We start from the raw sequence: 23,594 nt of genomic DNA, 5'->3' as shown, positions 1-23,594 counted from the left end.
CAGCACCACCCGGGTTGCTTTTCCCATCCAAGGTGGGCCTGGCTTGGGACCTCCTCCCCGGCCCGACAGGTCCCTGGAGAGACTCTTGGGAGCAACCTCCCTTTCCACTCAGAATCCTGTGTAGCCAGGTTGGGCTGTGCTGTGGACATCGGGTTCACGATCGTCCCCGCTAGAACCCTGAGTCCTTCCTTTGAGAGTTCCTCCGTCACATGGGCTTTGGGAGGGAACATCGTAACCGAACCCTCCCTCCACTTCAGGGCCCCCATGCCGGTGTCCCCTCTTTGGAATCCTCACTCAGTTCTGAATTCACAGTCCGTCTCAATGTTGACATTGGATCACTGCCTGGGGCTTCAGCTCATTCACTGACATCACTTCCTTACAACCAACGGATCAAGTGCAAAAACTGCGGGGCCTTTGGGCACACGGCCAGAAGTACCAGGTGCCCCATGAAGTGCTGGAACGGAGCCCTGGTTCCCCAGACCTTTGGGAGAAAGGAAGGGAAGGAAAACGTGAAACCATGGAAGCCCCAGGTTCGAGGGAACCCTGGGCCCTTGAACAAGGAAAAGGGAGAGAAGGAAGAGAGACCGAGGTAAGCAGTGGGAGGGGTTTTCACCATCCTTAGGGTACTGCCACCTAAGGACACGGTGTCTCTGCACCCGCACACCGTGTGCCTTTCCGTCTCCGGGACAGGGAAGGAACGCTGCAGAGAAACAGACCAGAGCTCCGTGTCCTCCTGGGTTCCCCACCCAGGAGCTCCTTTGGCTCTGGGAGATTCAGGGACGGGGGAGAGGCGGGGGCGCTTCGTGCAGGTTCCCCATGACAGGGGGAAAAGCAACGGAATCCAAATGACAGTCCTTACTTGGGAAGCCTAGAGGGCCACCGGCAGGATGGGAAGGTTGGCACATGAGGGAAGGTGCAGAGGCGGAAAGGGCACAAAGGTGCCATTTATGTATCACAAAACACAGAACGGGACTGGGCCCCAGACAGGGTTCTCCCTGTCTCCTGGGGAGAACTGGGGGGCAGGGCCTGAACTTTTTCTCTTCTGCAGGCAACAAGACCCGCAGAGGAAGGCTCTCCTCCAGATCTTTTCCGGGACACCTCCGGAGAAGCAGCCGCCAAATCGAAAAGCATCCATGGAATCTTGTGATTATCTGAGGGTGAGTGTCACCCTGGGCCCCTGGTCTTTTTCTCCTCTAGGTCACCCTGGTTGATTTCCTTTCAGGTTCCCGTGTGCGTGAGGGGATCGGGGAACCCCTCTTCCCTGCCTTCTTGGGGTCAGGGACTCCACGATCCTTCCAGGTCCATTTGATTCCAGGTGAAGGCATCTGAAGGTGCCGTATTTGCTGTTGCTTTCTTTCCGTGCAATGATGGCAAGCCTGCCAACAACATCTTCCTAGTGGCCTGAGGAAATTAGTCCCTCAGGGGCCCCAAACATGGAGGAGGCTCACCCCAGGAACATGCATGTTTTCAGAAAAGACGTCCTGGGAACCCTTGAGCCACCAACCTGCCTTCAGAAGGGCATTAGTCCGTCCCACTTCACGGAAGGCTGAGTGGAGGTGCTTTGATCCAGTGAATGCCCAAGACACAGTCTTCAGAAAAATGGTATTCTTAGACCATAGCTCGAGAGTGCATTTTTCATGGGTCTTGTCCCGATCAGCACTCACGTTGAGGATCTGTCTCTACTTCCAAGGACCGCCTGTCCATACCGTATTAAGAATTTCCTGCTGTGTGCACCTTGTCATTGGATGTGGTTGATTTCCATGTTGGCTCCATGCCGAGGAACCTCTAACGTGTGTGGTCTCCTTTCTTTCAGGTTGCAAGCAGGCCAATGCCGGTGCACACAGCCAATAAGAGGCCACGCGTGGACCCTGCCCTCACTGATGGCTCAGCTACCAAAATGTCTGACACGGTATCCGTCTTGGCTTCGCTGTCTCCCCTCAGAAAAGCCAGTCCGAGCTCCTCGTCAAGTCTCCGACCGAAGGAACGACAGACAGGGGCTGTGGCTGACATCCCTCAACCGGGAGTCAGGCAGCAGGGCCCGGAGCCTCTCGTCGTGGTGAAGCCGACACACAGCAGGCCTCAGGGTGGCCGCCGAGAAGTTCCCCAGGCTGCCTCCAAGCCCCACGGCCTGATCCGGGTCATCAGCCCCCAGGCACAAGACAAACGTCCTGCGGTGACCTCACAGCCCTGCCCACCAGCCGACACACACAGCTTGGGCCTCGGCTCCAATCTCAGTTTCAGGCGAGGAGCCAAGAGACCTGCCCAGGCTCCGACTCAGGCTTGCCTGAACTTCCCCAAGAAACCGAGAACGGGTCCCTTCCAGATGCCCAAAAATGCCATCCAGGGAGGTGAGCTGGGGGCCCCGGAGACTCTCCAACCTCCGCCAGCTGCAACCGAACTCAGACCAAGTCCGTCGCCCCAGATGAGCAGGGGGACACCCGCCCAGGTGCCCAGCAGCGACCGGCAGCCTCCGCACAGCAGACCTTACCTGCCTACTGCCCAGGCCTGCACCATGTCCCATAACCCAGCGGCCAGCCACGATGGGGCCCAGCCTCTCAGAATGCTCTTCCGGAGACTGGAAAACGGATGGTGGAGCTCCAGCCTCCTGACAGCTCCCTCGTTTCCCTCTCCTGAGGAGCCGGGAGATTCCTCTCTCACAGCCCTCACGTCTCAGAGAAGTCTGAGGCTCCCTGTGTTCCTGTCCCGCTGAGTGTCCTCTATGAGGACCTTCAGGTTTCCTCCTCCTCAGAGGACAGCGATTCTGACCTGGAGTGAGACTACAGGTGGCCGGGGCTCCATTGCACCCAGCTCCCGTGACTTGGAGGGGTCTGTGGGACTGAGGAGCACGGAGCAGAGAGCAGACTGTGTGTGGTGACTCCCAAGCTCCCCGGCTGTGGTGCTTCTGTGGATGTTGGAGCCCAGGCCAGGCAGGGACCACATGCAGAGACTCTGCCTCATCGAATTCTGGTGAGGGACATTGTAGTTCGCAGGGCTCTCCAGAAACCCGCCACCAGAAGCTTCTGTGCCAGTGATTCGTTGCCTCAGAAACTGGGTGACGGCGACGCGTGGGAGTCAGACTTCCGCTGTGATGTCAGTAGGAAACTGGGGAATGACTGTGTGTTTGCTCTCTAGATGGCTGAATCAGGGAACAGTTAGGGAACCCTGAGAGATGCAGGCCTTCAGCTGTGCCCCGCCCTGAAAGCAGTGTTTTGGACGATGTGAAGCGTTTTGCGCAAAGCGTTCTTGGGGTGTTTCCTCAGCCTGGAAAATTGGGCTCTGGAATGCCGTTGGAAATAGGTGTGTTTAATTTGTTTTGAAGTGAATAAAATTCTCAAAACGATGACGTACTCTCTTTTGACTTTCATTCCGTGTTTGTGTGTAACTGATTTTCCAAGGGCTTGAAAATGTCTTGACTTGTCAGTAATCCAAGTCATTATGTCTCCGAAACAGAGTTGATTGAGGGGACCGCAGGTCTTCGCAGGACCTGTGACTTCTTAAACATCCACAGGGGCAAGAGAACCTCAGCCCCACTCTACCAACATGCACCTAGTCAAATTCCACCAAGTGAATCTCACGCACGCTAACACGTGGGGAGCGTTGCTTGCACCACGAGTCCCCATTTGGCTCACTGCGATGCCACATGTGGGGTTTCACACGGATATGTTGCACCGCAGTCCATTTCACAAGGTAGAATAAACGTATTGGCTTTCTGTCGGTTTGTTGGATGCAAAAACCTGTAATGTTGTTGTTTTTTGGTGGGAGAATTTCACTCTGGAAAAGAAAATATTCTGAAAATGGAGGTTGTTCTAGATTGTATTTCAAGGTGAGTCTACTTGATGCTAGTGTAGCATATTTTGGCATATAATACATATGGTTATATTATATTTTGTCTATATTAGTTCATTTTAAAAAACCTTTTTATGAAAAATGTCAGAGTTAGATATACCAATGTTAAATTTCTGATCACGTGTCCAGAAGCACTGTAAAATGCAGCCTAGAATGCAAAATTCCCAGCCACATCTTTGTTGAAATCTCTGCAGAGCGACATTGCATCCAGGGGTTTTCAAGGTGCACTAGTGTGGCATGAGCTGGTCTTTGGCTTCCTGCTGAAGTTGGAATCGTGCAGATTGTTTAGGGGTGGTGTCTGCTTGTCCCATCTTTCCAGGTCATCATTAACCTTTCCTCGGCACCCACGTGGACTCAGAACTTACCTAGAGTCACAGGCAGGTCTGGGAAGCTGCCCTTGAGCCTTTGTTCAGTCCATGATGGTTCCATGCCTCTGATCTGCTGGGGCACATTCTGCAGAGGGATGGGCTGGCATAAGCTGTCCCTGCCCTTCTGAAAATCACGGAGATTCCTGGTACCTGAAGCCACATAGAAATATCTGTGGAGTCTCAGGCAGGACAGGGATGTCATTCACAGGCTCCTGTTCTTCCACTTAATGACCACAAGAGTGATTCCTAGGTTTCCTAATTAACTTCAAAACAATTTTGGTGACTTTGTTGTGTCAATGACCACTCCCGTTTCTGTGGCATCCAGTTTACCTGTAAGGTTTTTTGGGGATTATGTGGAAACTTGTGCATTTTTCCAGAGCCTCACTTCATCCTGGATGCTCTCAGCATGCACAAGTGGATCCATGCCTTGGTGGCATCTTGGAGCATCGCAGGAGACCCATTAGGTCTAGGAGGCACTAGGAGGTCCATCAGGAATTGGGCGGGCATGTGTCTGCCCATCTGTAGTGTGAACTTCTATTCACCTTCAGAATGCAGATTCTTCCTGAACTAATAAGTTATCTTCATCTTGGTGTAAGTAGCCACAAAAGAATAATTCATATTAACTACATTAATAAAAATAACTGAAAATCAACAATGAAGATAATAACGACAATGTTATTTATTATAATATTGATAGTAATAATAAAACAAAGGCATTAGAGATTAGAGATTCCCTTAAGTGAAGGACAATGTGAAGATATAGGGATACATGAGTTGTTTGGACTCAGAGTCCAATGAGACCTGTTCCTCAAAGGCAAAGACAAGAAGCATAAGGAAAATACAAAGTTCATGGGTGACCACCTGGGCTACCTTGGAACTCATGTGGGAACACTGCAGGCAAAGTGTACCTTGTCTTGGGACTGCCCACCACCCAGCCCCCACTCACCTTCATGAGGTAGGACAGCATGGATAAGTCCATGCAAGGGATGCAAGACTTGTGTCACACCAGATTCAAAGAAGCACTGCTTATGACAGATGTTTATCTCCTAACACTGTGTCACTTCTAACTGCCTGGCTGCATGTCTGCCCTCTGTTCTTCTTAGGTCACAGAAGGGACAGACATTACTGTCCACCCATCTGCATACAGAGCCATTGGAGGACGTTACCCTTGTTGCTTCCTCCTTGGAAAGGGGCAACATACATGGCAGATGCCATTCTCTGTCTCTTTGGAAAACTTTGCCAGCACATTTAAGGTTTTCTTCAGCCACAGAAAGCCACCTGCTTCAAAGTCTCACCCTCCACAAGTGGCAAGCCCACAATAATTAATGGAGGCACGGGTGCATAGGCTTTGCCATTTGATTCCGTTGGGACAAATGGGGAGGTCTTCTTAGCTGAACAGCTCTGTCTGTGCGGCCAGTTGACAAAGTCAGGCTGCATTGCCATTAGACTTGTCCCTTTGCACGTAAGGCTTCCCTCCAATCCTTTCCACAGATGTGGATCCTGACATTACTTCCTAATAAACATCCTGCACACTAAACTTCATCTATATCCAGCTCCCTGGGAACCAAACCTGTGACAAAAGTGAAAAGTTTCTAGGGAAAATATGGTTTCCTTATCAGACAGGGATCAAGTTCTCTGAGCTAGAAAATAAGGTAAAGTCTGATGCCATCTCATGATTTTTTTTATTAGGACATTACCACTGCCAGCAAGAATTATGTGCATCAATTCATGGGGACAAAAATCATATTGGAGTGGGATGAGGTTGTTGTGAGTTGAGGAGAAATTTTGATGAATGAACTTTACCCACAACTTGAGTTCAGGAGAAGAGATGAAGATGAAAACAGCTGGAAATAAAAGTTGTCCAAAAACATTTTTCTGGTTTTTCAAAAATCAAATTTCAGGTTGGGAGACACTATGTTTAAATTCTAAAAGGATGTAGCATACTGAGAGGAAATAACTATAGATAAATTGTCCTTTTTGTAAATAATACACTTTATAGTATGACGGGAGACCAAGGGACACAACACAAATTTGGAGTTAAAGAAACTAACAGACATTCTCGATACTCAGCTGTTATGGCAGAGATGCCAGAATGATGGATGTCCATGTAGCAGTACTGTTTTTTTGTTTCTGTTTTTGTTTTTTTTTTTTTTTTTGAGACGGAATCTTGATCTGTAACCAGGCTGGGGTGCAATAGTGTGATCTCAGCTCACTGCAATCTCCACCTTCTTGGTTCAAGAAATCCTCCTGCCTCAGCCTCCCAAGTAGCTGGGACTACTTGCGCACCACCACACTCAGCTAATTCTTGTATTTTTAGTAGAGATGTGGTTTCACCATGTTGGCTAGGATGGTCTCAATCTCCTGATCTTGTGATCTGCCCCCCTTGGCCTCCCGAAGGGTTGGGATTAGAGGTATGAGCCACTATGCCCGGCCCATGTAGCAGTACTTTTGAACTTAATGGCTGAAAGCATCCACCTCCAAACTTATGTATTATATTTGCAAAAGAGTACAAACCATGTAATGAATTTTAAAGGGAAGACAAGCCTGTGGGAATTCAACAGCCATGGCAACGTTTTGAACTTCTTTTTATTAAACATGTAGGAAGTAAGTGAAGTTCAAGACCTAACAGAATTGCCAGGAATTATTTGAAGAATTACCAAGATGACTTAGACACTATGAAATCCTTACGATGCCTTCAGGTGGAGTTTCCTCCTGGAGCCAGTGATTTTAAGCCAGAGGCAAATGTCTCTGCAGGCATAAGAATTCGACCCAAATGTACTATTCAATTTTAAATGAGATGACGATAAAATTGTCGACTATATAGTAACAACTTTTTTTTTTTCTTTCAGACAGATTCTTTCTCTGTTGCCTAGGCTGGAGTGCAGTGGGGCACTCTTGGCTCACTGCAATCTCTGCCTCCTGGGTTCAAGTGATTTTCCCATCTCATCCTCCTAAGTAGCTGGGATTGTAAGCATGTGCCACCATGTCTGACTGATTTTTGTATCAGCAAAATTATTTCTCGGGTGGAGAGTTAGGGATTTTTATTCTCCCACATCCAAAAATATATTCTCCAAATGATCTGTCAATAGAAATAACTGATACCTATATTTGCTAACCTATCTTTTTCTTTCTTTAAATTCAGAACTAGAGTGTGGAAAAGTTATATTAAGAAGGTTCTCTCAATTTTCAACACGAGTGATGGGCTAGGCACTATTCTAGGTGCTACAGATACACATTAACATACCCACAATAGTTTTGCCTTATTACCTCCTACATTCTAATAATGCACCAAAAGAAAAGTATAGACTAGCTTTTTACTTTTTTGAGATGAAGGTTAATTCTGTCACCCAGGATGGAATGCAGAGGCAGGATCTCAGCTCACTGCAACCTCTGCCTCCCGGGTTCAAGCGATTCTCCTGCCTCAGCCTCCTGAGTAGCTGGGATTACAGGCATGTGCCACAATGCCCAGAAAATTTTTGTATTTTTCAGAAAGAATGCTTTCATTATGTTGGCCAGGCTGGTCTCAAACCCCTGGCCTCAAGTGATCCATGCACCTCGACCTTCCAAAGTGCTGGGATTATAAGCATGAGCCATAGTGCCCAGTCAAAGAGAATAGGTTTAAATAGAAAGCATGAAAACAAAAGAAATGTATGCCCATCAATTTTTTACTGTATTTAGCCAGGTGCAGAAGATCGACTTGTAGTATTGTAAGGGAATAAGGTCAGTTCACATCTAATTGTTAGGACAAGTCACCAGAAACCAAAAGTTGGAGGAGTTGTATCTTTTGAGGTGGGTTACATAGGCAAGCAACAAGTTGCTATCTCTCCAAAGTCCCAAATTGTTCTATTTCTCCTACTGTGGAAAAATGCATCTTCTACTTGATTTCAGTTTATATAGGAAAATGCTTAATAAAACTAATAGGGGTTCCTTCTAGGGACACAGCTAGACCACACATATACTGAATCTTGATTCTGGAAACACGTCTTGTTCAATGTAATTGGATTTTCATGACAACAAAAATGTAACCCTGACACAATATTGGAGAGTCAAAAGGAAAGGACATTTTGGATTGAAATTTTTTATTTTAAAAATATGTCCTTGAGTTCTATTAACAATAGCTAAAACCTGGGAACAACTCAAACGTCTACGAGAGGAAATCGATAAACAAATTATATGCATATTATAGAGCAATATTGGGCAATAACGGGGGATGATCCACTCTATTAATCAACATCTTGGATCAATATAATCTTTCTCATCCTGAGTAGGGAAAGCTAAGCTAAAAAGTGTCCTATAATATAAATAAATGTACACAAAATTCTAGAACAGACAAACCTAATATAAGCTAAAAAAAATTCAGAAAAGCCAGGTGCAGTGGCTCATGCCTGTTACGCCAGCACTTTGTGAGGTGGGTGGATCACATGAGCTCAAGATTTTGAGACCAGCCTGGCCAACATGCTGAAGCTACTCCGTCTTTACCAAAAATACAAAAATTAGCCCAGTGTGGTATTGTGCGCAGGAACAGAAAACCAAATACTACATATTCTCCATTATAAGTGAGAGCTAAACATTGGGTTATACATTGTTTAGCTCTCACTTATATGGAAACAATAGACACTGGAGATTCTTAGAGGGAGGAGGGAGGGTTGGGTACAAGGCCTTAAAAACTGTCTATTGGGTATTATGTTCACTATGTGTGTGATGAGATCATTCATACTCTAAACCTCAGCGTCACACAATACATCCATGGAACAAACCTGCACATGTATCCTCTGTGTATAAAATTAAAATTAAAAAACTAAAATGAACAAACAGATATGAGAAAGAATTTCTCAAAAGAGGAGATACAAATGGACGATATATATATAAACAATTCTTACCCTCTCTAGTCACCACGAGAATGCAAATGAAAACTACCATGAAATATCACCTCACACCTGTTAGAATAGCTATTATCAAAAAGATGGATGATAACAAGTGTTGGTAAGGATGTGGAGAGAAGGGAACATTTGTATACTGGTGGTGGGAATGTAAATTAGTATGGCCATCTTGGAAAATAGTATGGAGGTTTCTCAAAAACTTAACAATAAAAATACTATTTTGTTCCAGCAATCCCACTTATTTTATATATATATAATATATAATGTATATGAAATCATTGAAATCATTATGTGAAAGAGATATCTGCACTCATATGTTCCTTTCAGCACTGTTCACAATAGTCAAGATATATGAAGAAGACACACATGTTATCATTCATTCACGGATGGATGAATTAACGTTTTATATATATATGTATGCACAATGCAAAATTATTCAGTATTATATAATAATGAAACCCTGTCATTTCTGACAGCGTCGATGGATCTGAAGGGCATGAAGTCATGTGAAATAAACCAAACACAGAATGACAAACATCGTATGATTTCACTTGTATTTGAAATCTCAAATACACTCAGAAGCAGAGAGTAGACTGGAGGTTGCCAGGAGCTGTGGTGTAGGTAAATGAGTAGGTGTGATTATAGTACAAAGTTTTAGATATACAAACATTAAGTTCAGGAGGTCTAATCTACAGCATAGTGCTTATAGCCATGAATGCTGTGTTGCATACTTAAAATATAATAGGAGGGTGAATTTTATGTTAATTGTTCTTACTAATAGAAATAATAATTAGAATGGGAGGGAGAACTTCAGGAGGTGATGATTGTGTTTACAATCTTGATAGTAGTGATGCTTTCACAATGTATCCTTATCCTCAAACTCACTGAGATATACACATTAAATAGGTACAGCTTTTGGAATGTAATCGTATCTCAACAAAGTGTTTTTAAGGGGGGTTGGTTAAAAAATTTAAAAAGGAAGGGTAGATGTTCCTTTGCCCTTCTCCCACGCCTTTTTTCTCCCTGCTGTCTAGAATTCAGAAATAGTAGGTGGGAATTTAGCAGCCAAACTAGGGTATTTTCTAAAGTATAGCAGAGCAGATACCTGGAAGGGACCTGCATCCCTAAAGACATTAGAAAGTATCTGTACTAACCCTGAATGGTGTAACTACAGGTTAATTTTAAGTGAAAAAGAAATCAACTTCTGTCTTGTTTAAGCAACTTCATTCAGGCATTAATTTTATAAACATGTAGAAAATACATACTCCTTATGAGTAGAAACAATGTTTATAAATAAAACAATGGTGGTAAATAAAATAAAATAAAAAGCAGTGAAACAAAGTGGTTTCATAGCTATACATAGTTATTTTGTTGAAAGATTCTGCTGCTAATATTATTCAATATTTTTGTATGCTGGTGCAAGTAAGGACATTTACATTGTCTAATAAAAATTATTTATCAATTTATAAACAGTAACCACTTCATAGAATGGGGCTAAGAATCTGCATTGCAAAATAACTTTCAGTTGATTTTATGCACAGTAATTATTGAGAATCCCAACAGATCTGGACCTACATAGGTGCTATCAAGACAAGGAAGAATATTTTCCTGACTGTATCCATACCTCCAGTTAGTAATAGATCTAGAGAATCAGAACTCAAATCCAGACCTCCTGCTTCCATGTGCAGTGGCCTTGCACCGTCCTGTTTCGCTTCACTTGTTGAAGAGGATTTGAGAATAAATGACCACATGATTCAACTCTCTCCTCAGCTCTGAGGAATATAGCCCTGTCCTGGCAAACAAGAAGCTCACACAGTAGTAGAGGAGGCAACTATACATTCACTAATCTAGCATACAAGCAGTAGGCACTGTATCATAAACAAGGCACTGTGGGGGTTCAGACCAGGAGCAAAGCAGGGATTAGCAGGGCTAGTAAAGTCTGGGAAGTGTTCACTAACAAAATGTCTAATCATTAACTAAACCAAATGGTTTCTCAACATGGCCTAATTAATTGTAACTTAATATAAATGCTTGGTTGTTCATAAACTTTAATCTTTTGCCAAAATATTTGTAGCTTATGTTCCCATTTAACAAGGTTTTCTGGTCAAAACTGTGCACCCACATCTTTCTAATGAACTTAGTGTCCAATAAAACATGGACTTTCAGTCATCCCATGAAGGTGATTTTGCGTGCATAGTACATCTCTGTCTGTGAATATGCCTAATGAGGTATGGAAGGACACTTATTATCCAAACAAAGACATTCCACTGGTGCTAGAGAGCTACAGAGGGAAGTTTTTTCTGCCTACTGGAAATAAAGCCAAGCTTTCTTCTTCCTTCAGCAGTGAGGATTGCTCTCCTCCTCTTTATCATTCTCACACTCTCTTTTTTTTAATGGGCCAAACTCTACCAAATAACAAGATAAACTTTGTGTAAGCCTTGGTAAGAGCAGAGTGTCTGACATCTTATGGTGCTATAATACTCAAAGCAAAAGCAAAATCACCTATGACCAGAAAAGGGAGTCACAGAAAATCTAGAAGACTTATTGGCCAAGAGACCTGCAGCCTCCTAGTTCATTAGCTCTCCATAAGAACTCTCACGTGAAATGAAGCCAGTGTTGTTTCAAGTGCTTGAAACCCTCGTTACTCTACCTCTAAATGTGAATTAATTAGGCAAGTTTACTAGCAGTTACTAAACCTCAAAAGCAAGATAATCAGGCATTATTCTACTAAATACTGGTCTCCATAACTCCTCTATTTTCTTTAGGAAAAGTTAGTTAGCCTAAGACATTTGGCATAAGGGCTATGCCAAAGCTATGTTGGGGTCAGCCAGGAAGGATTCATGGGAGTCTCCTTGAAAATATTACAATAATCGAAGAAATCTTCAACCTATTGCCCCTTAGTACTGTTGGTCCCTTGTACTTGATTTTTCCCCTTAAGTTTTATTCCAATTTCTAACATTATCATTCCCTCTTCCTTCTCAGCAACTAGTCCTCCAAAGTAGAACTTAAACAATGACCAGACATGGCCCTGCAACAGAGCATATCCTTCTACATTTAGCATGCAATCATGAATCACAGGTATAAGACCCCTTGAACAGACTTGGTTTTGGTGACTACATGTAGGACTTATTGCTTTTACCCAAGAAGAGGATCAGGCATCCTAAGTAGCTCAGAAATTTTTCTGGAGCTCTTGAATGTGTATAGGCAAGAAAGATTAAGCAACCTGTTGCCTTACATGAGGCATACTATCTTCTTATGTTTTCTTTTGAATTCAGGATTTCAAGGTTGGGGAAGGAGTGGGAAAGTAGCCATGGACATGTGAGAATGTGGATGATCCTTTTACATTGTCAGGAATGGTCAAATTCTATGCTTTATGTTGTTTGCTAAAAGACACTTTCCAAAGCTTTCAGCAGAAAATATAATGGCACACATGCCTATTCTTGGTGAACCCAGACTTTTTATCTAGTCTCTGATAGTCAATTTTGAAGGACTGCTTAGGGTAATGAATCCTTCAAGTTGTAAAGATGAAGGGCAGTTTTTGGACAATTCCCATTTTGCTGTAGGAAAACTAATCTGGAAGAAGTAAAAGGGAGAGGTTGAAGTGAGAGAACGGAGGTGGAAAATGATTTCAGTTGATCAATTATTTGTTAAGCACCCACTGTATGTCAGGCCCTTACAAGGAAGCAAGCAAAGAACAAAAGCATGTGATGGCCTTGCTCCTAAGAAGCCAGAGGCCAGTAACCTGGATTGCTATAGACCAGAAAAACGACCACAAGCCCCTACAACACAGCACTGGCATAGGATGAAGTAGAAGTTTCTTTCTATGAGATCAATAGCATACAACCAAATAAGAAAGTCAAAAGTTACACAAAGTTCAAAAACCTAAGACACCAACCTTTAAGAGATCTGATTGTCGGTGGTGATTTTGGAAGGAAAGTTATTATTAGGATTATTTTAGTACTAAGAGTTTTGAGCTGTCTATCCAATATTTTCACCTGAACCTCTGCCTTGGTAATACTGCGTGTGTGTGTGTGTGTGTGCGTGTGTGTGTGTGTGCGTGTGCCTTTTCATGTGTTTGAAATATATTATCTATCCCACACTCCACATAGGTTTGGGGGTTAATTACATACAGGCTGATCTGAATCTATACTCTTAGGAACGGGGTTAAGCTACTCTACCACAATGTGAAGAGTTGATATGTAAGAGACTCTGAACATGTTATAAATTATCTTTAAAATGTTTCCTTCTTTGTGAAGGGGAGAATAAGTATTTGTAAGCAAATGCAAAAATATCTTTAACTAAACAAAAGAACAGTTAGCTAACCTTGTTGTGATTAGCAGAGAGGATAGCTGCAGACACTATAAAATCACTCAGCAACAAGATTTGACAAAACCTTAAAGATGGCTCTATTTTTCCTGTTTTATACAGGAAAATATTAAGGCCCTGGGAATTGAAGTACTTTTCCCAACAGTGGAGTAAATGTCAGAGTCAAGGCTGTGTTTTACATCTCGGTTTCCCCACACATCCCACCCTATGGTTCTGTTGTTCTGTTCCTTTGTGTGACTCCTCAAAGCCTGGTTAAGGGTGATACCGTATCAAATTGTATTAACTCAGTAGCACAAAACACCAGGGAATTGATTTATAAGAGTATTAACCTTGTGGTATTACTGAAGACCCATCTGATTAGTAGTTATCAAGTAGTCACCCTGGCTAAATATATGGGTTTGATTTTTAATTTTGAAAATGAAAAATATTTTAAAATCTATGTCTTACATCCATATCCCCAGGAAATTTTAATCAAGTTTTAAAACTTCCAAATTTAGATAAACTCATGTTTTTTGTTGTTTTAATTTTCAATCAATGAAAATAGAAAAAAACTAATTGGATAGAACAGCCCAGCAGAAGCATTACTTATAGCCAAAAATGGGATGCAACAAGACTGAAGAAGAAAATGCAGGACAGTGCTTAAAAAAGCAGTCTAATGAAAAGCGGGGTCTCCTCAGGATGTCCTTAGGTAGACATTGCAGCAGAACTGCAAAGTTTTCTTTAGAAGGCTGGGGAAGAGAGGAGGAAACAGAGAAGGGACAAGAGTGGAAAATAGAATGAGGCTGAGAATACCAAGCGTTAGTGCTGTCCCTATCACCTTCCTCACTTGATCACTGGGTGATCTAGGGCAAGTTTCTTCCTTTCCCTCAGCTCATTTCCTCATCTGTAAGGTAAGTCACTAGACAAGATAGCCTTTGATGTTCATTGTAGCTCTAACTGATCTTCCCCAAGCAAATAGCTGGGAAGGACACTGTGCCCACAATATGCAAGACACAAGGTTTACAAGCAAAGAACCAATCAAAACAAAAGATGTTTTAAAACCCCTAATGTCACTTGAATTCTTACAAATGAGCAATGGTACATCATACTTTTACAAAGCCCTTCTGTGATTTCATTTTTAAAATCATTTCAAGTTTTATTTTACTTCATATTAAGATAATGGAAAATAAAGTGGTAAATGGTTCATGCAGGAATATATGTAAGAGACACAAAAATCCAAAATAGGTAATTGTTATGTTAGTATTTCCCTTTACTGAGGGGGAGCAGACAAAAGAATGTTAGAAAAAGCTTCATAAAGTGGATTATATAGAATGTGCTTTAAAAGAGTTTGGTATTTTACTGAGTGGGAAAGAGCAGTACGGGGAGTTATTGTTCAAGGGTTAAAGCTATGCAGAATGGGTCAATTACAGAGATAGGCTCTAAAACATAGTACCTATAGTTATTACTGAGGTATTTTGTATTTAACAATTTGTTAAGAAGGTCGATCTTAGGGATTCTGACAACAACAACAACAACGACAACAACAACAATAAAGGGATGTAGGAAACATTTGGAGGTGATGGGTATATTATTACCTGGATATTCATTGTGGTAACAAGAGTAATATATATGTGCAAATTTGCCAAACTATATCCATTAATTACATACTGTTTTTGTATAACAATTTTACTTCAGTTCCTACTATATTGCCTGGCAAACAATACTTTATACTTAAAGTAAGAGCAATGATTATTGCATGTGCATGTTGAAAATAATAAAGAAAGCAGGTGACAATAAGACATCCTGAGTCTTTTGGAAATAATAGCATTCACCTGCTTTCTCATCCATTGAGATATCACCACATTTAGGTACTTGTGTGTCCCCGGAAGTTTCTTGTGGAAGATTTAGTTATTCTCTTTTCGTTAGGCTCTACCAACCAAGAACAAATCACAGACTCAGACAGCATCATAAAAAGGCTCAGACCTACCATGTCCAGAGACTCCAGGCTCAACCCACATTGATGCTGGCCCTTCAGCCATGAGACTCCATTTGCTTCTTCTTATTCTCCTTTTTTTTCAATTCTTTTATCCCCAGGTAAGTTGGTAGCTGATTACTATAAGGTTCTGCAGATTAGAAGGCTATATCCCTGGCCAAACAAGATCCTAGAATCAGTTCTGTGGGTTCAAGAACCTAATATTTACAGATTCACTAAGATTATAATAGGGAAAAATAGAAAAGAGACTCATTTAGCAGTAGCTCCTGTTGATAAGATTCCATCCATGTTTTTTGATCTAGTGAGTGGATATAATAATGGATGCTGCTGAAATTCAATCCTGTCAGATCAAACTGCCTACATATCAATTTCCATGCCCCACTAAGGCATCTCAAGATACAAAGTAAGGATACAACAGAACGTGACCTCAATGAGATGCCTTTGTGGGACCTGGAAATTTATATGCAGGCAGTTAGATCTGACAGGATTGAATTTCAGCAGCATTTATTATTATATTTGCTCACTAGGTCAAAAGAGATGGATGGAATTCTATCAATAGGAGCTACTGCTAAATGAGTGTTGAGAAATCTGAAAGTTTTATTCAAAGAGACAAACAGAAAAATTATAATCCTAGAATAAGTGAAAATTATATGAGAGACTTTTCAAAATAAATTCTATTTTACGTGGCTATGAATAAAAAATGATTTGCAAAGTGAAACTTAGGACTAGAAAGGAGAGTTAAAGGAACTTCAGACAAGTGAATTAATAATAAGTAAAGACACCAAGAAGTGCCGCTTGTGGTATATTACAGGTAACCACACAGAAATGGGTAACATCACTTTCAATACTAAACCAGCTAAAATTTAATGGTCTAAGCATGCATTTTGAGGGCTTTTGGAAAAAAACAGCATAATAAACCTAAAGAAGATAAAAGGAAAGTTATAAATACAAAATATAAATTAATGAAACAAATGAGAAAAAAACTAACATTTTAAAAAACGCTTTTCATAAAGTCTAATATACTTTATAATAACCTGGCAACACTGGACAAATGAGAACATGCTTAAAATAACTATTGCAGGAATGAAAGGTTAATGTCAAAACATGTTTCAGAGATTCAAATAATTTTTCAAAAAATATATTTGTGTATTATATTCCCTCTTTGCTGTGTACTGGGGGATTTTCCTGTTGCAGTTCACTACATCATGTGTCATCAATTGTGACTGTGTCATCAATTTTTATGCTAGTAAATTATTACCATCAGCATACAAATATGCTGTTAAGCATGTCCTTGCTTTTCTTCTGATGCCAGCTGTCAATCTATTTTTTGCTCTAGTTTTCAGCAAAACATCTTAAAAGAGTTGTCCATACTCTCTGTCTTCAATTCCTCTCCTCTCATTGTCTCTTAAATATATCACAGTTGGGCTCTCTCCCCTTTTTTCGATCATGTTATTGACACCACTTTTGTCAAAGTGACCAATAATCTCCATATTGCTAGATCCAATGATCATTTTTTACTACAACTTTAATTGGCCTATTAGCAGCATTTGACACAAATAATCACTTCCTTCTTCATAGTATACTTTCTTCACTTGGCTTCCACGACAGCACATTCACTTGATTCTCAGCCTATCTCACTGGAGCTACCACTTCGGCTTCCTTTGTTTCTTCCTCATCTTTTCCCGTCACACTTCCTATTGGAGAGCTCCAGAGCTCAGTTCCTGATCCTCTTCTCTTCTCCCTCACCACACACTCTGGAGGGGCTCAGCAAGTCTCATCCTCTTAAATTCTCCTTTTGGACCTCCTTTTGAACTGCAGGCTTATAATAAATTATCCAACTGCATAACTGGTATATCTACTTGGACACTGAATTTCAAAAGTCATAGATATCCAAAATTGAACTCATGATTTTCCCTCATAAACCACTACATACAGATTTTCTCTTCTTGCAGAATGCCATGGTCAGCACTGGAGCCTCTCTTAGCTCTCCTGTACACTTTCATCCTCAGCAAGCCTCTATCTCTGCACCTCAAGAATCTCTCAGGGCTCCCATCCCTTGCCCAGCCTTGGACAGTAGCTGCCTCACACTCAGTGAAAGACCAGAGAATCTGCTTCTCTCATCTACCTGCCCTGCCCTGTCTTCAGACATCAGGTCCCTCTGCTTATGCACCTGTGAGAAAAGAGAGTGAAGGGGGCATTGTCTCAGCTCCCCCACCCACTCCCCAGTAACAGAGGATTTTACCCGATTCTCACAGTAAGACCTTTACTTTGCTCTCACCTCAAACTGCAGCAGTTCCTACATGCCTGTCCCTCAAAAGGGTCTCAGGTAGTTCTGCTCTCCATCCGATCTTACCTAGGAGCACACAAGATAGGTCATGAAAAAACCATTAGTGGGGTCGGGTGCTGTGGCTCACGCTTGTAATCCCAGCACTTTGGGAGGCCGAGGTGGGCAGATCACGAGGTCAGTGGCTAACACGGTGAAACTCCGTCTCTACTAAATACAAAAAACGAGCCGGGCATGGTGGCATGCGCCTGTAGTCCCAGCTACTTGGGAGGCTGAGTCAGGAGAATCGCTTGAACCCTGGAGGCGGAGGTTGCAGTGAGACAAGATCGCGCCATTGCAATCCAGCCTGGGCGACAGAGTGAGACTCCAAAGAAAGAAAGAAAGAGAGAGAGAGAGAGAGAGAGACAGAGAAAGGAAGAGAGGGAGGGAGGGAAGGAGAGAGGGAGGGAGGAAGGAAGGAAGGAAGGAAGGAAGGAAGGAAGGAAGGAAGGAAGGAAGGAAGGAAGGAAGGAAGGAGAAGGAGAAAGAAAGAAAGAAAGAAAGAAAGAAAGAAAGAAAGAAAGAAAGAAAGAAAGAAAGAAAGAAAGAAAGAAAGAAAGAAAGAAAGAAAGAAAGAAAGAAAGAAAGAAAGAAAGAAAGAAAGAAAGAAAGAAAGAAAGAAAGAAAGAAAGAAGCATTAGTGAGGGAAAGTGAGTGAGAGTGAGTGTGTTTGGGCCCCTACTGATGATGCTAAACTATCACAAGCCCACACTCAGCCTTTCAACATTTGCTGGAGATTCACTTGTTTCCTTGTTATCTCCATCAAGGGCAGCTTCCTCCTGCTTCTGCTGCTGCAACTCAGCTAGGCACAAAGCATCTGTGGATCCGTTCTTTTTTCAGCAGGGCTTCATCACTCTGAATTTAAAATAATTAGCTTTTTTTGAGACCTCAGTTCTGTGTTTCAAAATGAAATCTATGATCTATAGATTATCCAGCTTATTCTCTTTGTCAGGGCAAGAGCATTTTTCTACAACTTTCTAAATTCTAAACAAAAGTAAAAGTTCACTTCTTTTCAGAATCCCCACATGTCAGAAAGTGTTACTATTATCATCAGTTTAGTGATATTTATGGAATTCCAAGTTGACTCTAATATCAGCTTTTGGGTTAAGTTCTTTCTTTCTGATATGTAGCCTTTGAAATTTTATTTGCTGCAGATCTTTTGGTAGTGAACAATTTTAATTTTTATCTGTCAATTTCATATTGTTATTTTTGATCTTGAAAGACAGCATTACTGAGTACCCAATTCTATATTAACAGTTATTTTCTCTCGACATTTGTTGATACTAGTTTACTCATTTTTAGTGAATGAGTGAACAAGTGAATCTCCAGCAAATGTTGAAAGGCTGAGTGTGGGCTTGTGATAGTTTAGCATCATCAGTAGGGGCCCAAACACACTCACTCTCACTCGCCCTCCCTCACTAATGCTTTTTTCTTTCTTTCTCTTTCTTTCTTTCTTTCTTTCTTTCTTTCTTTCTTTCTTTCTTTCTTTCTTTCATAATCAGATAAACATTATTTCATTATAAATTATCCTTTTTTCAATGTTTGTGTGGTCTGGTGTTTGGTTTTAATGTTTTATAATTTAACTAAAGTGAGTTGATTTTTATATCATCTGTTAGAAATATATTCTTTGAATCAATGGGTTTATACCGTTTCTTAATTTCTTTCTGAGAATCTCTTGAAATGGTGAATCCTTTTACACTTCTCTCCCCCCATATTTGAATTAAATAAATGTTAGACCTTCTGTTTCCATGCTACATTCTGGGTATATCATTTAAACAGTTTTTTCTTCACTAGTTATCCTCTTACCTGTGTCTAATATATCATTAATAACCTGCATTATTTTTAAATTATTTTTTTGTTTCAGACCTGCCTTTTTTTTTTTTTTTTGGAGATGGATTCTCGCTCTGTTGCCCAGGCTGGAGTGCAGTGGTGTGATCTTGGCTCACTGCAACCTCCACCTCCCGGGTTCAAGAGATTCTTCTATCTCAGCCTCCTGAGTAGCTGGGACTACAGGCACCCGCCACCATGCTCGGCTAATTTTTATATATATATTTTTTAGTAGAGACAAGGTTTCACCATCTTGGGCATTCTGGTCTTGAACTCCTGACCTCGTGATCCACCCATCTTGGCCTCCCACAGTGCTAGGATTACAGGCATGAGCCACCATGCCCAGCCAGACCTGCCCATTTTTTCTATCATCTATATTGTTTTACTATTGTTTTTACATCTTTGTAATAGTAGATTGTTTCTTTAAACAATTGATACACACCTGCTTAATTATTTCTCCACATTGATGATTTCAATATATTTAGTTTTAAAGGGTCTAGATATGCTATTCATTTCATTAACTTTTATTCATGGTGTCTTGCTTACCTGATCATTTTTAATACTGAACTCATTGTTCATCCTTAACCTGACATCATTTTATGGTCTGAAATGAGAATGCTATTATCCAGACTTCCTCTGTGAAGCTGACTCAATGCTTTAACGCAATATAGAAGTTTCAGCATTAACAAACTGGAATTTCTGATGGCCCAAGAGTCAGTAGTACCATCATTAGCATTACTGATCATAGCAGATCTTCCCAGAAGATCTGGGAAACCCTCACCCCCCTCCATCAGCTATCCAGTACAAAGTGCCCACTGCTCAAGCTCCAGTTCACAGACTATTTTTGTGTTTGAAAGAGGAGATATTTTAAGAATTTGCCTAACCATTTTCAGGGATAGAAATGTTTCAAAGAGATCCTCTACTATATATTTGTTCTATAGCAGCAGTCACTTGAGAGCAGCTAACTTGCAGTCATGGCCAAAAGCCTAAATCTTTCTTTCATTCTAGTCACACCTATTTTGTATCTTTTGGGGATATCTCAGATTCAGATGCATTCATAGTATTCTATGATTTGGAACACTACTACAGATTCTTCAAAATGTTACAACATTCCAATGGTATTTTGGGAGGTATAGAAGGAGAGGAAAAACAATGGGCTCAAGTCTCCTCTGATTTCTCTTCTTACAATATGTTTCATTGTTCAAAACTTTTAGAACTATGTTAATACAGCATTGACAGTGGACATTCTTCTTTTCCTTCTGACTTTAATAGGATTGAAGGAATGTTTTGCTATGAAATTGCTATATGGGTTGTATTCAGACAAATTTTGACTTTGTAAAGGCAATATTCTCCTCATTATTTTTAAATGCTTACCAGGATTCACAGTATTATTTTCAGTTCTCCCTGTTTAAAGGCATATTTAAATAACTTGATGACTTGGATATATTATATATGTTACTCTGCAACAGAAACAGAAAAACCACCACCAAATTATATTCTAAGATACTTGGTACACCAATTGCACCATCTTTTTTTTATCTAAGACATTCAATTCTTCCACAGGTGGGAGCACATGAATTAGCATCATTTACTACTTGTAGCTTTCACTACAGACTTTCAGACTTATGGTGCCTAAAAGAAATAGAATACTTCTAGCTGGGTTTAAAAGCTACAAATAAACAGAGGAAATATACACTATTTTGAAAGTACCACTTGAGTGTTATGCATGTATTTCAATATTATGTTGCTAATTTTAATTGTTCGAAGTTAAAGAGCTTAAACCTCCCCCTCATGCATTCCTGAATCACCCATTACTCCCACACATACATTGTTTGATACAGCATAAACCTAAGTAAATAAAGATGTGGCAAAATGAAAAAAATAAAATAACGTTATACCATTCTCATCTGTGAATGGCATCAGTAGACAGATGTGAATAAAAGTAATGTGATTATCATTTTAAAAATCATCTTTAATAGGATCCATTTACTATTAAATGAACATTTGCTTAATGAATAATAAATCTTTGACACAATGAAAACTATTAATGCAGAGTGAGACCAAAATGAAGGTAATAACTGATTTTTTCCTAACCCTTGCTTTAGTTGGTCTTTCCACTAGACTGTCACTTTATTTTAAGGATATTATAATAGCACAAAGCCATCAGCTTTACCATTAGAGAGATCTTCATTAAATTATCTTTGTTGTAATAAAGGTCATCTGGAGGAAATACTGGTCTGGACACAATAATAAATGTTAAGCTTTCTAATATTTTCCACTTTTAGACACAAATTGAAAGGATCATTTATAATGTCAAAAATATACTTTTTTCTAACTAATCTATCCTATGACTAAGACACTATTAGCAATTAAAGTAGATAGAGCAAATCTAAATGTGGAGAGAAAAAGTAATTTCCACTTACGTTTGGACAGATGAAAGCACGGATAAATTGAAAGCCTGAAATATTAGCTTGGGGGAATGAAATCACTTGGGGGAGCAAGAGCAGGATACACCAGCCTTTAACTCTATACTTCCCCCAAGAAAAAATATATAGATAGCTAAGTACAAACCAAAATAGCACTGGGAGGGTTCAAGGGACCACTTAAGAAGCTACGGCAACACAGTGAAGCCAAAAAAAAAAAAAAAGAAAAGAAAAAAAAGAAAAAAAAAGAGAGAGAGAGAGTGAAAGAAAAAAAAATAGCCATATAGAAAAAAACAACTGCTGAAATCAGCATACCTGAGACTGCAGAAATATCTTTTTTGGCTAGGAACGAAAAAAAGCAGAAAGGGGCTATCAGTATCAGCCACAAGGTGGAACCACCATGGCCCTCAGTAACCCACTCTGGCAGAAGACACTGGCATTTTTGCCCTGCGGTAGGCAACAGCCATTTCTGAGAGAAAACGCAGAGGAAAAGATGAAGATGTACCATCCCCTCCCACAGCTCTTTTCCCCCACTAAAAATACCGTGACTGTTGTGCCAAACCAGGATTGGAACTACTACCTTTCTTAATCTGCATGTGTCTCTGACATATGAGCAGCAACCATTTCAAAAGCTCCCACGTAAAAATGCTCATACTAAATTTATTCTCTTACTTAAGAGTGTTTATGGATTTACATTCCATTTGTGGACTATGTAGATCTCACTGGATCTTCTTTCCTGCAGTGAGAGGTGGTTTGGGTGCTGCTGAAGGTCATTGTCTCAATTTGTCTGGTGTTTGCAGAAGAGATGTCTGCAAAGTAGTAGAAGATCAAAGTGGTGCCTGCCGAAGAAGGATGAAGTGCTGTAGAGCATGGTGGATTTTAGTGCCAATTCCAACACCACTTATCATGTCAGATTATCAAGAACCCCTTAAACCTAAGTTGAAATGAAACTGATGTAAAATAAAAATACATCAAAAGTGAAGTTCTTTGCATCTAAGAATATTGAAATATACATATTAAGTACTTCCATCTTGATAACCATCTTGTATTTTCACTTATCAACATAAATGAATAAATACTAATTTCAAATATACCCAATACTATTTCTTTGTGAGTCATTAACAGATCTTAACAAAACCTTTAAAAATGAGAAAACTGTTATTTTTGTTTTCCAAGATGGTGGATTGAAGGCATTGTTAGCCTGCCTCTTGCACTTGGAAAGACAAAGTGGTGTGTAGAGATTCACACTGAACTTTCTTTCAAGAAGCAACACAGGAACTTAACAGGAAAATTGAAATAAGCCATAGACCATTTGAAAGAAGCAGCAGGATGCAGGTTACGCCATAAGCTAGGCAGAAAATTTTGAGTTTCCAGGGTGTGAGAGGGGGATAAACTGACTGTAAGATATACACTTCCATTGGGAAACCTATCAATCTAGGCCATAGGGGAAGGCCTTAATCCTACTCAGAGCTGGAGTTGATTTAGTGAAGGGTGATGAGTATATGAGGAGTGGCATTGGGATGTGCTTTGAGTCTCCAGCACGTTCCCAGTTTCTGGCAGGATGGAGGGAAGCCATTTCCGATTCTACCTCAGAGAGGACCTCCCAGAAGTCTGCCAGCTAACTCAAAT

General features: G+C 40.9%; 1 pseudogene; it reads left to right on the top strand.

Moving 5' to 3' along the window:
• Nucleotides 1–15,436: 15,436 nt before the first annotated feature.
• Nucleotides 15,437–22,913, top strand: LOC135969854 (beta-defensin 109-like; annotated as a pseudogene).
• The last annotated feature ends 681 nt before the right edge of the window (nt 22,914–23,594 follow it).

This window comes from Macaca fascicularis, chromosome 3 (genome assembly GCF_037993035.2).
Source record: "Macaca fascicularis isolate 582-1 chromosome 3, T2T-MFA8v1.1".
NCBI lineage: Eukaryota > Metazoa > Chordata > Mammalia > Primates > Cercopithecidae > Macaca > Macaca fascicularis.
This window is presented reverse-complemented; position numbering and strand designations above follow the sequence as displayed.